General features: G+C 45.5%; 1 protein-coding gene and 1 non-coding gene across 2 annotated transcripts in view; both read right to left on the bottom strand.

Moving 5' to 3' along the window:
* HS3ST2 (heparan sulfate-glucosamine 3-sulfotransferase 2) overlaps positions 1–15,961 on the bottom strand; it is a 117,283-nt gene that overhangs the window by 9,411 nt on the left and 91,911 nt on the right. The window lies entirely within an intron of this gene.
* TRNAC-GCA lies at positions 12,812–12,884 on the bottom strand. Its single transcript has one exon. It is a non-coding gene; the product is annotated as a tRNA-Cys (tRNA).

Raw genomic sequence — 15,961 nt, forward strand, 5'->3', positions numbered from 1 at the left:
TCCTTGGAATTGCCCTAATTCTGAAAAGGTTCACCCTGAAATTCTACTCTAGGGCTATGTCGTGGATTGAATGATGATCTTCCAAAAGATACATTCACCCAGAACCTATGAATGGGACCTTATTTGGAAAAAGAGTCTTTGCAGCCTTAGGAAGTAAATTAAGGATCTCAAGATGAGATCATCTTGGATTAGGGTTCCTTGTAAGGAATATCCTTAGAAGAGAAGAGAAGGAGAGAAGAGACACAGAGAGAAGAGGAAATGGGAGGATGAAGGCAGAGCATGCAGTGATATGTCTACAAGCCAAGAAATGACAAGCATTGTTGGCAGCCGGCAGAAGCCAGGAGAGAAGCATGGAGTAGATTCTTCCTCAGAGCCTCCAGGATGAACCAACCCTGCTGACAATTTGCTTTTAAGGATTCTGGCTTCCAAACCTGAAAGAATAAATCTCCATTGTTTTAAGACACTTCTTTTCAAGGCATTTGTCATGGTGGCCACAGGAAAAAAACACAGACCATAACCTTCTTTCCTTCTGTCTTTACCATAGTCTCAGATTCATTGTACGTGATATTTAAATTCATCTGATTTCACTTTCTTTTTTATTTCACTTTCTTCTAAACCTTCTCTGGACCCAGGAAGCAATCATTTCCATAGCATCATCTTCACATCACCACCACCACCACCACCATTAATCTCCGAGGACAAGTTACACAGGGGCTCACCTGCCCACCTGTGCTCTCAGATCCCTCCCCCACCCCCACCCCCGACTCAGCTGCCCTCCATACAAACCTCCCATTTTCCCCTTGAATCTTCAAGTTCTTTTTGCAACTGAGAAGCTGATGCAACTAATATTTTGCATCTAAGCCCCAAGTCTGTAAAAGACCCGGATGGGTTGAAAATTTTAATAGTATTTATTAATACTGAGGATATCATTCTTAGCAAATAATCACAGGCGCACTTGAATCAAATTCTTTGGATTTTCTTAGAAATCTGCCTGCATTATTTTATGATCTTGGAATGAGGTGTTGGCCTTAATGACAGAGTAGATGAAATTACATATCCGTGACAGTGCATTTAAACTTAGGGACTTTCCAAGGCTTTTGCGGGTATAAGGCCTTCAACACACAAAAAGTTGACCTGATAAGCCATTAAACATATCTCTTTGCAATATCCTTTAATACGCCAGTGAATATCCAAGAGAGGAAAACAGGTTGCAGCATTTCCCAAGCTTATCTGGCTAAGCTATGAACTTTTGCCAGGAGCGCCAATTAACACCTCTCTGTGCTACCAGTTTGGAAACTTCTGACCTATTCCAGTGATCTTCAGGGTGTCACATCACTCCCCAAGCTGTGCATTAAAGTGAAGTTCCACCCTTCCTAATTGGCATATCAGCTACAAAACCAAATTACAGTTACTAAGGAAGACATAAACACCACACTGCAAACAGTATCATGCACAGTCAAATGTGTACTTCAAATTTTCTCTATTCCATCAAAGGATGCCTTACATATTTATTTCTCATTAGGTCACTGGAATAGAGGCTGTGTGATGGTAACACACAAGGAGACTCTGGATACACACCTCTCTGATCTGTGGTGGGAAGAGGGCATTAGTCTTTTCCTTAGGCTCATTTTTCCTCCTCATGCCATTGTTCAAATTTTGCTGATTTGTTTCCAGCTGCTAACAAACAGCTGAACTTTTCTCTCACCCGCATAACCCTTTTAAGCTTCGGTCTCCTTTTGTTTCTGTATGGCTCTGCAAAAATGACAGAAAGAGTGGTCTAACACTCACCAATTGGACTTGCCGCCCATCTGTTATGTGAACCTGCTCAGCAACAATTTCCACCACATCTGGTAGTAGCCCCCAGATTTCTTTCAAAGGAACCACTCCTACTTTGGATAAACTCTTAGCAGTTCAAGGAGAGGGCGTGTGACTGACAAAAAGTATATGATGAAGACGGAAAGTGGACTCAATCTTCCAGCCAGACACAGGAGCTTGGAGGAGCCTCCCCAGCAGTCTCTCTTACCCAATCCCTCAGCTTTCTTGGTTCTTGCCCTTTCCCAGACCTGGTTTGCCCACCTTCCTCTGTAGTTCTATAAGTTACTGCACACCCTTCTAAGAAATTTTTTTTTACTACTTGAAGTTAATCAGAGTCCATTTCTGTTGTTTGGAACCCAAGAATTCTAACGTGCCTGGTTTCCTCTCTGTGGAAGCTATGCTAAGCTAAGCTCACCCCCACTTGATTATAAACTGCACGAGGTAGGGCAGGTGCACCTTATTTGCATCTCCCTCTGCAAAGGCTACCATAGCCATGGCACAAGTAATGTCTCCATCAGTATTTCTAGGGCTCACGTGAAGCCAGCAATCTAATCCAGATATGCACTGCAGCCCTCATCCCCTTCCACATTCTCAACTCTCCCCAAATCACCGAGAGCCTTCCCAGGAGTCTATCTCCCCTTTCTCTTATTCTACGTGATCTTCCAGGATGACCCCATTCCTCCCTAGCCTTTAGCACCACCTAGGAGCTGTTACTCCTCACAGCTCTGTAACTGCAGTTCCAAGTTTCCCACACTCTGGACTGGACTGTCCAACTGTCTGTGGACTGGACACCTCATCTCAGTAATGAACTTGCCATTTTCCTCCCATGCTTACAAAGCACAAAAACCTCACATCCTTCTTACGTCTAATGTCTGTCTTCCTGGTACGTTCTCAAGTCTTCCCCCATCTCCTGGCCCCATTCACACACCTCAGGCTCACCTCATCTGTTCCTCTGACAACAGACTTCTCTCTGACCGCCATGCTTCTACTTTCTTCTCCCTTTCAATCCATTCTGCATTCTGTGTCTGCCAAGGGAATCATGCTAAAGCAAATCCATTCTCTTGTGTAAATGTGACTAATGGGAACCTCCTGTATAGTTCAGGGAGCCCTACTCACTGTTCTCTGGTGACCGAAAGGAGAAGGAAATCCAAAAAAGAGGGGATATATGTATTTGTAACAGCTGATTCACTTTGCTGAATAGTAGAAACTAACACAACATTGTAAAGCAACTCTATTCCAATAAAAATTTAAAGAATAAAGTGAACGAATGCAGTCACAGTGATAAAATATTTAGACGAGTCAATACTGAGAGTTGTAAACATCTTTCTCCATAAGAAGATAGGCAAGCATCTGCCAAGAATGTTGGGTTCCACGTTTTTGGTGTTTGCATCTTGATTCATAAAATATCTACTGAGAATACAAAAAAATAAAGCAAATCCAATCTTGTCAACCATTAGCCGTTCTTCTGAATAAAGCCCATATTCCTTGACTTGGTACTCAGGGCTGCCGTCTACCTTTCCAGAATTAATCTCTTGCCACCTCCTGGAAATCTGATGCTTATAACTATATTGAACACAAAATTCACTCGCCAAACACATGCTGTCTTTTCATGTTTTTTTTTTTTTAAAGACTCTGGACCATCTTTCTGGTCTCTTTAACCCTGGCAAACGTCTACTCACCTTTCCAAATCCAAAGGAAAAGTCACACCCTCTGTGAACACTTTCAAAAAAATAATTTCATGACACTTCCTGAATCCAGCTATTAAGACCTCATCCCACTGTGTGGTACTTACTAAGTACACATCCATTTATATCAAGAGATCATCAGCATCTTGGGCATGTTTCTTATTCATTTTTGCCTTCTTAGCACAAACCTGGCAGAACATAGGTACTCAAGAAATTGATCAAAGATCTAGTGTCAAAGGTAGGTGCCTACTGAGAGGTTACCGCGAGTCCTTAGAAGTTACCAGAAATTATGAAGCCTGGCCTTTTCTTGGCATTCTGAACCTGGGCAGAGGAAGGTTCCAGCAGATAGTCCTGGGGTGAAGGGATCACTGTGTCATTTAAAAAATTTCATCATGGCCACATGTGCTCAGGTTCATGAGCTGAGGGGGAACTCAAGTTCTGCTTCAGCCAAAACTTCCCAGTACAAGAAGGTAAAATGAGACTAAAAGGAACAGATCTTGCGCCATTTCTGTTTTGCCATCTACAGGATCCTTTGCCCAGGTTCCCTCTGATGTTGAAAGAGGACAGGACTGTGGTCATCTGCAGTGTGGCTGAGAGGGAGGAGGTGGGGAAGTCAAACTAGATGCGATAAATACCCCCACACGTGCTAATGTGTGCCAAGTCACTTCAGTTGTGTCCGACTCTATGCAATCCTATGGACTGTTGCCTGCCAACCTCTTTTGTCCATTGGATTCTCCAGGCAAGAATACTAGAGTGGGTTGCCATGCCCTCTTTCAGAGGATCTTCCTGATTCAGGGATCAAACTCTCATCTCTTATGTCTTCTGCATTGGCAGGCGGGGAAGTCCCATACCACTGTATCAGAGTAATTAAATAAGAATCTCTGTAGTGGGGGGGGGGGGGGGGGGGGGAGGGGCGCGGCGTTGCAGAGACCTGGGCACCTGAGACTTCAGAGCTCCCCAGCTGATCCCAGGGGGCCCCCAGGGCTAAGAACCATGGTTGAGGACCGCATGTTCCTTTAGCTGCACAGCCTTTAATACAGTAGCTCAGAAGTGTTTTCTCCTTAGAGGAAAAGAGCTTGGTACATCCAGCTTCAGTGGGTTTAGGGCGCAGCCTAGGAGCCTACAATTTTAACAAGCCCCCTGCTCCATGACTCATGATCAGAGAAGCCTGGGAAGCATGGTCTTAATAAAATACATCCTCGTAAGTAATGCGATCACACTCATTGTTATCTAAGACATTAAATATTTATTTGAAGGATATCTCTGCTCTCCCCCAGCCCAACCATAGACGGGAAGTTCCAAGAGAAGAGCACTGCTGTCTTTCTCTCAGTTGTAGTGGCACTTAGTAGGCGCATAGTCAATATTTGCTGAAGAGAAAAAAAAAATAAAGGCAAGGCTTTGGTCTGGTAGAAATCTGTGCCCCAAAGTCCATTTTATGTCTTCTCCCCAAGGGAAAAAAAATCACAGACTTCTGTGTCCCTTACCAAAAGAAGAAAGAAAGAAAAAAAAAAAAATCCAAATACTGTCTTGTCAGTTTGAGACTCTCCGGAAATGGCATTTTCTGACCCACTCAGTAGAACAGAGGCAGCTCTTGTGGCCCCATTGTCCACATGGGGACGTGGTGTTCGGGGCTGGCTTACCCTGATTATCACCGGAAGGGTTCACCAGAAGATTTCCTTTCCTGCTAAATCTGTGCACCCCATGAGTGTGCTCTAAAAGGCCTGGCTGCCTGGGGGACTTCGGTGATTTATTAGCTCCTGGCTGGGCAACCAGGCTCCTTGGGGGAAAAAAAAAAAAAAAATTGCCGTCTCCAGAGGGATAATTAGGAACGGAAGAGGCGGGGAAAGTCTTTCCTGCAGGAAACTGGTTCTTCTAAAATAAACCTGCTAAACCCTCTCCCCCTCCACGTGCTGGCCAGCGTAGGCACAGCACCTGTGAGCACAGACCTGCAGCCCCTCTGGTATCTCAGAACCCCCTCCTTCCAAGACCTTGGCTCAAATCCTTACAGTGATATGACTTGGGAGGAAAATGCTGAGTCCACGCTGAGTCCCAGCTTGAACCCCATCAGTAATTCTTCACTGTTCACAGGATAAAGGCCTTAACAGGATTTAGGTGGCTCTTCTTGATCCAGCCCATGGCCATCTTGGGCTCTGGCCAGACTGGACTATTTAGAGTTCTCCCCCGAAATTGCATTTTTCATGCCAAGCAACATCTGATGTGTTGTGGCCTCTGGGGGAAGCCTCTGTAGCTGGTCAGGCAGAACTTCTTCATGCCTTAGCCCTTAGCTCATCATCACCTCCACCAGAGAGGCTTCCCTGACTGTGCCTTTATTATCTCCCTCTTTCCAGAAGTTAGGTATTTGTTATCCCTGTGATTCCATGGGACTCACTATAGACATAACTCATTTTTCACACATTATCTGTCATCACCCTAGAGTGTTAGGTCACAAAAGGCAGGGCTCACCACCATCAAGTCTCTGTCGACAGTGCCTATCCTGGGCCTGGTATGTAGTCATGTTCTCATTCATTGGACACACATTTATTGAGCACCTGCTGTATGCCAGGATACAAAGACAGGCATGATCCTCAAGGAGATGACAGCCTTGTAAATCAAGGGGTGAGAGGGGCTCCCCTTTTCCCAGTGTGAGGGGCTGATGGAACTTGGCTTCCCACTAGGGCTGGCGGCTTCCTCTTCTGCTAGGAGGGGCCAGGCCTGAACCCCATCTCGGACAGTCATCAAGGTCCCCATGGCCTGGGCAGTTGGCTTTCCCCGATAACTCATGTAAACAGCTGGCACTTCAGTCCAGCCTGCCTGGTGTCCAATAGTTTGACTGTCTCCCAGCTGACAAGGCTGTTCTCACCTCTACTCCATGAGAAGGGAAGCTGATGTAAGTGTCTGGGCACAGTCTCTTCCCTGGAGCATTAACCCCCAAGTGGTTTGGGCTCTGGCATGTACCCCAGGGTGATGGCGAGAAGACAGGGTAACCCTGCCTGCCTCTTCTACTGCACATTTCCCCAGTGATAGCTACATTGGATTTGTCTTGAGTCCCACCAGGTGCCAGATGGAAACCAGAATAGAATCCTCCTTGCCTGATACATCCACATGGAGATGTTTGGAGAGCAGTAGGCTACTTTAGCGGCTGGTTGTGAGTGTGGGATTTGAAATCAGAGAGCGGAGTGTGAGTTTTGCCACTTGTTAACCAGAAGAAATGGGCATGTAGCTTCACTTCACATAATGTCCTATAGGTTCACCCCGTCATCCCAAATGGCAGGTTTTCCTTCTTTTTTTATGACCGAGTAAAATAAGCCAAGCACAGAAAGACAGTGACTATATGATTTCAATTACTGATGGGATCTCTGTGTTGAACTCACAGAACCAGAGAGCAGAATGGTGGTTGCTGGGGGCTGGAGGTGGGGAGAGGGAAATGGGGAGATAAAGGTCAAAGGGTACAAACTTTCAGTTGAGGATGAATAAGATCTGGGGATCTAATGAACAGCCTGGTGACAAGAGTTCACATTCCAGTGTTACATACCTGAAATCTGCTGAGAGAGTAGGTCTTAAGTGTTCTTACTACACACATAAAAAAATGGTGACTCTGCTAAGTGATGGATATGTTCATTAACCCAATTGTGATAATCACTTCACAATCACTTTGCATGCATGTGTGCTAAGTTGCTTCAGTTGTGTCTGACTCTTTGCAACCCTATAGACCATAGCCCACCAGTCTGCTCTGTCCATGGGATCTTCCAGGCAAGAATACTAGAGAGGTTTGCCATTTCCTCCTCCAGAGGATCTTCCCGACCCAGGGATCAACCCCCACCCCACCCCCATCTCTTATGTCTCCTGCATTAGCAGGTGGGTTCTTTACCGCCAGTGCCATCTGTGTCTACCATGATGATTTATACCAAAATCATTATGTTGTACACCTTGAAAAAAAGGGCACCCAGCCTACATCAGCCAATACACAGGGTCTGCTACGGACTGGATTTTTGTGTCCCCCATCATCCTCATCTCAAATTTATATGTTCAGGACCTATAGTAATTAGTTCACAAGACAGGAGGCCTTAATGCTCTTATAAGAAGTGACAAGGACCTACTGTATAGCACAGGGAACTCTGCTCAATATTCTGTAACAACTTAATTGGGAAAAGAATAGATACATGTATAGGTATAAATGAATCACTTTGTTGTATACATGAAACTAACACAATATTGTTACTCAACTATGAAAGTGAAAGTTGCTCAGTCGCGTCCAACTCTTTATGACCTCATGGGCTGTATAGTCCATGGAATTCTCCAGGCCAGAATACTGGAGTGGGTAGCCATTCCCTTTTCCAGGGGATCTTCCCAACCCATGGATTGAACCCCGGTCTCCCGCATTGCAGGCGGATTCTTTACCAGTTGAGCCACAAGGGAAGCCCAAGAATACTGGAGTGGGTAGCCTATCCCTTCTCCAGTGGATCTTACTGACCCAAGAATCAAACTGGGGTCTCCTGCATTGTAGGCAGATTCTTTACCAGCTGAGCTACTCAACTATATACCAGTGCAAAATAAAAAGTTAAAATAAATTAATTTTTTTTTAAAGGGAGAGATGATCTCTCCCTCTCTGCCATGTGAGGACACAGTAAGAAGATGTCTGTCTGTAAACCAGAAGGAGAGTCCTCAGCAGGAACCAAATTGGCTGGCACCTTGATCTTGGACTTCCAGCCTCCAGGCTGTGAGAAATAGCTTTCTGTTATGGAAGCTTCCCAGCCTATGGCATTTTTGTGATAGCAGCCCAAGCTGATAGAGATGGGGTCACTGATGCCCTGGACATCATGAACAAGCTAATAGCTAAGATTTCTCATTCAGGGACCAGTGGTCAGATGCGCTACTCTGTGTATGAGCCACCTCCCTTGGTCCTCACATTAACTCCATGAGCCCAGCACTCACTATTCCTCTTTATGAGCTGAGGAATCTGGGACATGGAGAACTGAAGTCAGTCACCGAATCAACGCAGCAAGTTGCAAAATCCGGATTCAAGCAAGTGTGACTCTAGCACTAGAAGAAAACGTGAGAATATAAAATTAATCTTGGCACATGGACAGCCTTTCTAAGCACGAGACAAAACTCATGGAGGAAAAGCCTGCAAAGTTAGATACATAAAAAATGTAAGTCTCTGGAATGGAAAAATACCATAAATAAAATAATGGGAAAATGACTCACTGGAAAAACATTTGCATCATATGAGATAGGGAAACAAAGGATGATTTCATATATTTTTAATATCTATATATGCATTTATATTGGAGAAGGAAATGGCAACCCACTCCAGTATTCTTGCCTACAGAATCTTGTGGACAGAGGAGCCTGGTGGGCTGCTGTCCATAGGGTTGCACAGAGTTGGACATAACTGAAGTGACTTAGCAGCAGCAGCAGCATGCATTTATATATTTTATGTATTTTTCAAAGTCCTTGCAAATTAATAAGAAAAAGAACCAGCTGGTGGAGTAAAGGAACACAGGCTGTGAGAAATTAATATCTAAAGAGTTACCAATGGGAAATAAAGTTAAGAAAAGATACTCCGTCTCTGTTAAAATTAAAGACATGCAAATTAAAACTAAGATGAGATCATGAGATCATATTATTCACCTGTATGACTGGAAAATGTACTTTTTAAAATTATAACAGTTGTTAGGACTTCCCTGGTGGTCCAGTGATTAAGAATATGCCTTGCAACAAAGGGGATGTGGGTTCGATCCCTGGTCAGGGAACTAAGACCCCACATGCTGTGGAGCAGCTCAGCCCGCGTACCACAGCTACTGTGCCGCAGTGAAAGATCCCGTGTGTCCCAATGAAGACCCGACACAGCCAAATAAATCAATAAATTATAACAAGTATTGCTGGCAAGAGTGTGTAGAACAAAGTACTTGCCAATACTTTGAGGGAGTGTAAATCAATACATCTTTAGAAGGGTAATTAGATATTATCTGTGCATGTGTGCATGCTAAGTCACTTCAGTCATGTCCAACTTTTTGTAGCCCCATGGACTGTAGCCCGCCAGGATTCTCTGTCCATGGGATTCTCCAGGCAAGAATACTGGAGTGGGTTGCCATGCCCTCCTCCAGGGGATCTTCCCGACCCACGGAGCAAATCTGCGTCTCTTATGTCTCCTGCATTGGCAGGCGGTTTCTTTACTACTAGCACCACTTGGGAAGCCCTAGATATTATCTACCCAAATGTAAAACACACATACCCTTTAACCCAGCAATTCCACTTCTGGAAATTTAATTGTACAAGTGTGTGAAGACCTGTGTGCAAGAACGTATGGCAGAGATGGGGAGGCATTCACCAAAGATCCCTGCCTCTCACTCCATTGTATAGCTCTGTCTCTAGAGGGTGGTGGCCCAGCCAAGGACTACATCTCCCAGCACCTCCTGCGGCCCTGTGGCTGGTTCTAACTCTGTGACCTCCAGGCCCAGATGTTTACAAAGTAGGTGTGTCCTTTTCATTTTGTTTTACATCTACAAGCTAAATGCCAAGAACTCTGAGGCCTTGGAAGGTTTAAAAGGGAGAAGGGGCATGAAGACCACTGATAATTAGGGAAACAACCCCTTTGGACTATCGTGAGCAAGACACACACTTTTCTCTTGGGGTTTGTTTGTTACAGCAGCTGGCATTGACCTGATAACTGAAGCACTGTTTGTAACAGAAAGAGAATCTGTAAACAGAATCTGTAAACAGAAACAATCTACATGTCCATTGGTAGGAAGCTGGTTAAATAAGCTCTAGTGAAGTCAGACAACAGCTTGTTTTATGGCTGTGAAAAAATAAAGTGGATCTATAGCAACTGACACAGAAAGGAGTCCAAGATGTATTATTAAGCGAACAAGAAGCAAGACGCAGAACAGCGAGTTCAGTGTGTGCCTATTTACCTACAAAATGTACACACAGATCGCACCATTGACATGCATACACCATCTCTAAAAAGATACACCGTCAAGTGTTAACCGTGATTACCTTGGGGGACCCAGACGGCCTGTGGTGTAGAACGGACTTAATTTTCACCTTGATTTCTCTGTACTTATTGGATTTTTTCCCCCTTTGTAGTTTAAAAAAACTAGCTAATAAATGTTATGTTAAAAAGTCTCCATTGATCTTATTTAGGGAGAAGATAGCCGGCATGGAAGCAGTTTTGAGAAGTGAGGGGGAGGAAACATGTCTGGAGAAGCCGTGTCTGGCGAAGCCTGGGTGTGGGTCTAAAGCATGGATCTGTCAGGCTGGGAATGCACAGCTCCGCTCTCCAGAATCTGGGCTTGGAAAGGAGGAAGGGTGACCGTGGGTGTTGAATGAATGGATTTTGCTGCTGCACCTACAGCTCCAATAAGTTTCCGGGCAACTGGACGTCAATTTCTCAGGTGCCATCTGCGGGCTAGCCTGGCCTGACCATGGGGACACTATCAGGGGACCTGCTGGGGGTAACTCTGAGACTCTCACTTTCTCTCTCAATCTGGGTTTAGCTCCTTCTCCACACCCAAGCCTACTTTCGCTTTGCCCTGGGAGTGGATCCCTAGGTCAGCCCTTCCCGCACTTGAATATGCATTTGTATTGCCTTGGGGTCTTGTTGAAATGCAGATTCTGATTCTACAAGTCTAGGGAGGGGGCTGAGATTCTGCATTTCCAAAATGCTCTGCAGTGAGGTTGATAGGCTGGTCTGTGGCCCACAGTATGAGTAGCCAGGTGCTGGCCATCCTGGCACAAATTACATAGTTGGGACTGGCTAATAGATGTTGGGGGACTTCCCAGGTGGCATCGGTGACAAAGAACCTGCCTGCCAATGCAGGAGACGTCAGAGGTGCAGGTTTGATCCCTGGGTCCAGAAGATCCCCTGGAGGAGGGCACGGCAACCCACTCCAGTGTTCTTGCCTGGAGAATCCCATGGACTGAGGAGCCTGGCAGACTATAGTCCATAGGGTCGCAAAAAGTCAGACACGACTGAAACAACTTAGTACACAGGCAATGGATCATGAACTGTGGATGATGTGAATTCAGAAAACCATATTGGAGGCCCAGCTTTCCCATCTCCTGGCCTTGTGACTTTCACAGCAATTTCCTCAGCTCAATGTGCAGATGATAATAAGGTGGACTTCCCCTGGCTGTTGTGAGGGCTAAGCTGGATGAACACGGAAGGGGCCCATGTAAACCACAAAGTGCTGTATCTGGCCATCAAAGGGTTCCTCTTTCTCTCATTTCTCCCCATTAGTTTAAGTCTTTTTTTTTTGGTTCTTTTATTTAGTTAGTTATTTTTAAAGTTGAGATATAATTGACATATAATAGTATATTAATTCCAAGTGTGCAACATAATGATTCAACATATGAATGGATATTTTGTGAAATCACCACGATAAGTCTCGTGAACACCCATTACCAACGCACAATTTTTTTCTTCTGATGAGAACTTGTTAGAGCTACCCTCTTGTGCTGTGTGAGTGCTCAGTTGCTCAGTCATATCCGGCTCTTTGCGACCCCATGGACTGTAGTTCACCAGGCTCCTCTGTCCATGGGATTCTCTAGGCAAGAATACTGGAGTGGGTTGCCATTTCCTCTTCCAGGGAATCTTTCCAACAACCATGTGGGATGGAACCCACATCTCCTGCGTCTCCTGCATTGGGTGGATTCTTTACCACTGAGCCACCTAGGAACTCTCTTAGCAACTTTCAAATATGCAATACAGTGTTATTAACTACTGTGCTGTAAGATTTGTCTTTCTGATTTTCAAGAAGCGAATCATCTGTTTCCTCATGAACTCCCAATACAGCCCTATAGGGCTCCTTTTCTTCCCAAAATTCTTGAGAGAAATCTCAACAGCTCTGCTTCCTCCGCTCATATTCATCCCCAACTTGTCACATCTGCCTTCTGCCTCCTCACCCTCTGAAGCAGCTCTCTCTGAGCAGTCCCATTTTGTCCTGGCCTTGTTTTGCCCTCTGTGGTATCCAAGGCATTACCCCAATCCCTACTTCTTGAGGAACATGTTCCTTCTTGGCTTTGAGAACACAATGCCTTGGTTTCCCCTTTACCCCTCTTACCAGTCCTTCTCCTGACATTTCAGTTATTTTTCCTCTCCTTACCACTTATCTCTTTATGTCTCACTTAATGGCCCCAACAGCCACTAGTTACAGCAACACTCACATCTAATCTATGGTGGTGGTTTAGTTGCTCAATCGTGTCCAACTCTTGCGACTCCATGGACTGTAGCCTGGCAGGCTCCTCTGTCCATGAGATTCTCCAGGCAGGGATACTGGAGTGGGCTGCCATTTCCTTCTCCAGGGGATCTCCCTGACCCAGGAATTGAACCAGGGTCTCCTGCATTGCAGGCAGATTCTTTACCAACTGAGCTATCAGGGAAGCCCCATCTAATCCATAACTGAATCCAACTGGTAAATCTCCCATCCAGTCCATTCTGACATTGGTCCCTGCCAGCTTAGGACCCATCACAGCTTCCTTTTTCATGGTTGGAGCTGCAAGGAGGAGCAGCTCAGCATCTTTCTTTCTGTAGACCCTGCTTGCCAGCATCCATTCTGAGCCAGTTTGCTCCACCAAGTGGCAGGGGTGGTTCCAAGGGGTGGCTTAGGGGACCTTCATCCTCCTTACAGACTCTGGAAGTCAATCAAAGTGAACACAGATGGAGGGGAAGAAGGGAAAGTGCTGCTGGAGAGTGTTTGAAACTGGCAGGATGGCTGCATTTCAAAAACCTGATTCCTGACACTGGGGCCTCAGCACAGCCAGCAATTCTGCCAAGTTCCTCTGGCCAACTTGCTCTCCCATTCTGCAAGCAGCTTTTTCAGACCTTTTCCATACTCTGCCAATGATCAAAGCCTGCCCTGTTCTGCCCCTCTCAGCAGATGAGTTTGCACCATACAGAATATAGAAACTGTTAGAATGAAACATCTTCACTATCCTGCTGCCAAAAACATGTTTTTTTCACACTGACCAGCCCCACGCGGAGGATGGAGCTAGTCAACCCAGTGGCCTTCTGATGCCAACTTCACCGTCCTTCCCGCCCTCCGGCCTGTGCATCTTCACCTCCACCTTCACCTCCCAGTATTCCCTGCCTGCAGTGTCCACGGAGGCCCCACCTTCCACCCGTGCCTGGATCCATGCTAAGGACCTGTCTGCTGTCCCCAGCAGGTCTGAATGCATTCCAGGCATCTACAAATGTCTCAGCCAAAGGCTGGATGAGTCAGTGAGTTCATCTTCTTTTTTTAACACCAAGCCTTACAATCTCACACTCCAGAGCCTTCATGGGGTACTAAAATTTTCAGGATTGAGAGCTGCAAGTCTGCCCCCACTTCCTGCAGCATAGCAGTGCCCTCTAGTGGGAGGTGATCCAACTGCAGCTGTTGGAAGCAACACCTCCTGCCTGGCCTCAGTTCCCTGTTGTCTCCCTGGGAGAAGTTAGCCACCGTCAGGAGTCCTTTTCATTTTGTCTCCCAAAGAGGCAGGTGTTTCAGAATACACGAAGCCCAGCAGTTCCAAGGGTGAGCAGGGGCTGGCTTTCTGATCATCCAGGGAGTAAGGAGAGCAATGTTGCTGTTGTCATTCAGTTGTGTCCAACTCTTTTCCATCCCAAGGACTGCAGCATGCCAGACCTCCTTGTCCCTTACTATCTCCCAGAGTTTGCCCAAGTTCATGTCCATTGAACTGGTGATGCTATACAACCATCTCATCCTCTGCTGACCTTTTATCCCCCTACCCTCAATCTTTTCCAGCGTCAGGGTCTTTCCCAATGAGTCTGCTCTTTGCATCAGGTGGCCAAAGTATTGTTGCCTCAGCTTCAGCATCAGTCCTTCTAATGAGTATTCAGGGTTGATTTCCTTTAGGATTGACTGGTTTGATCTTCTTGTTGTTCAAGGGACTCTCAAGAGTCTGCTCCAGCACCACAATTTGAAAGTATTAATTCTTCAGAGTTTAGCCTTTTTTATGGTCCCCCTGAAAAAGGTTAATAACCTGGATAACCACAATGGTGTGGTCACTCACCTAGAGCCAGACATCCTGGAGTGTGACGTCAAGTGGGCTTTAGGAAGCATCGCTACCAACAAAGCTAGTGGAGGTGATAGAATTCCTTCTTTCTTCTTCTTCTATTCACTTAGTTGTGTCCAGCTCTTTGCGACCCCATGGACTGTACAGTCCATGGAATTCTCTAGGCCAGAATACTGGAGTGGGTAGCCTTTCCCTTCTCCAGGGGATCTTCCCAACCCAGGGATTGAACCCAGGTCTCCCGCATTGCAGGTGGATTTTTTACCAGCTGAGCCACAAGGAAAGCCCAAGAAAACTGGAGTGAGTAGCCTATCCCTTCTCCAGGGGATCTTCCCGACCCAGGAATCAGTTGAGCTATTTAAAATCATGAAAGATGAAGCTGTTAAAGTGCTGCATTCAATATGGCAGCAAATTTGGAAAATGCAGCAGTGGCTACAGAACTGGAAAAGTCAGTTTTCATCCCAATTCCAAAGAAGGAGAGCAACTCTCTTGGGCAAATCCCTGGGAGTTGTATATCCAATGCTTAGATATCATCCAGGTCAAAGATGCACTTGTACGGTTACTGAGTCAACAATACTTCTACAGGCCTTGCCCAAACTGTGCAAATCTGGATTCGTGTCCAGGCAGTGGTATAGAATGGTCCAGCTCTACATTTCTGTTCTGGAAGGTATTCAGGACACCCCGCAGGACGAGCTAGTTGACATTCTCAAATCCATCCGTCCTACCCTCTCCTGCCTCTAGGCCTTTTCTCCTTTTTCTGCCTAGCACACTTTCCCCTGACTCTTCCATGGCTCAGTCCTTCTCATTCTCAGGTCTCTATTCAAATGTCACCAATCTCAAATGTCACTCTGTAAACCCCATGGTTCATTTCCCTCACCGCACTGAGCATGATCCGTAATTCTCTCGCATATCTGTTTACCTATTGCCTTTCCTCCCAGTTAGTCTGCACACCCATCAGGAAGGGATACTGTTTCCTTGCTGAGTGTGGAGTCTCAGTCCTTGTCACTGGGACACACCACCACAGGCAGCCAAAAAGCATATGACGCGTGCTTGTCAAATGAATAACGGGAAGAAGCAAAGCCTAAAGCAAGAAGACCTGGGCACCGTGAAGAAATGCAGCAGCCCAAGCTCTTTAGAAAGGGTTTCCCAAAGTTCTATCATCTCTGCACATCATCTCTGGTGTGCAAGTGATTCGTGGATGAAAACTGTATTTTTAAAAACACTTTTGTGTTTATTTTAATGCATTTTAGAAAATTAGAACTAGAACATCTAGAGCATTTAAACATCTAGTTTAAACTAGAACTAAAACTTTAATTTTATTACTTAGGATGAGGCTTAAACATGCAGTGAGCATAGAAAACGTGACTTGATCTGAAGACAAATACTAAGAAAATAATAGTACAAATGGTATATGAATATTCGGGGGAAAGGCGATACTAATGACG

Source organism: Bos indicus x Bos taurus, chromosome 25 (genome assembly GCF_003369695.1).
Source record: "Bos indicus x Bos taurus breed Angus x Brahman F1 hybrid chromosome 25, Bos_hybrid_MaternalHap_v2.0, whole genome shotgun sequence".
NCBI classification, from domain to species: domain Eukaryota; kingdom Metazoa; phylum Chordata; class Mammalia; order Artiodactyla; family Bovidae; genus Bos; species Bos indicus x Bos taurus.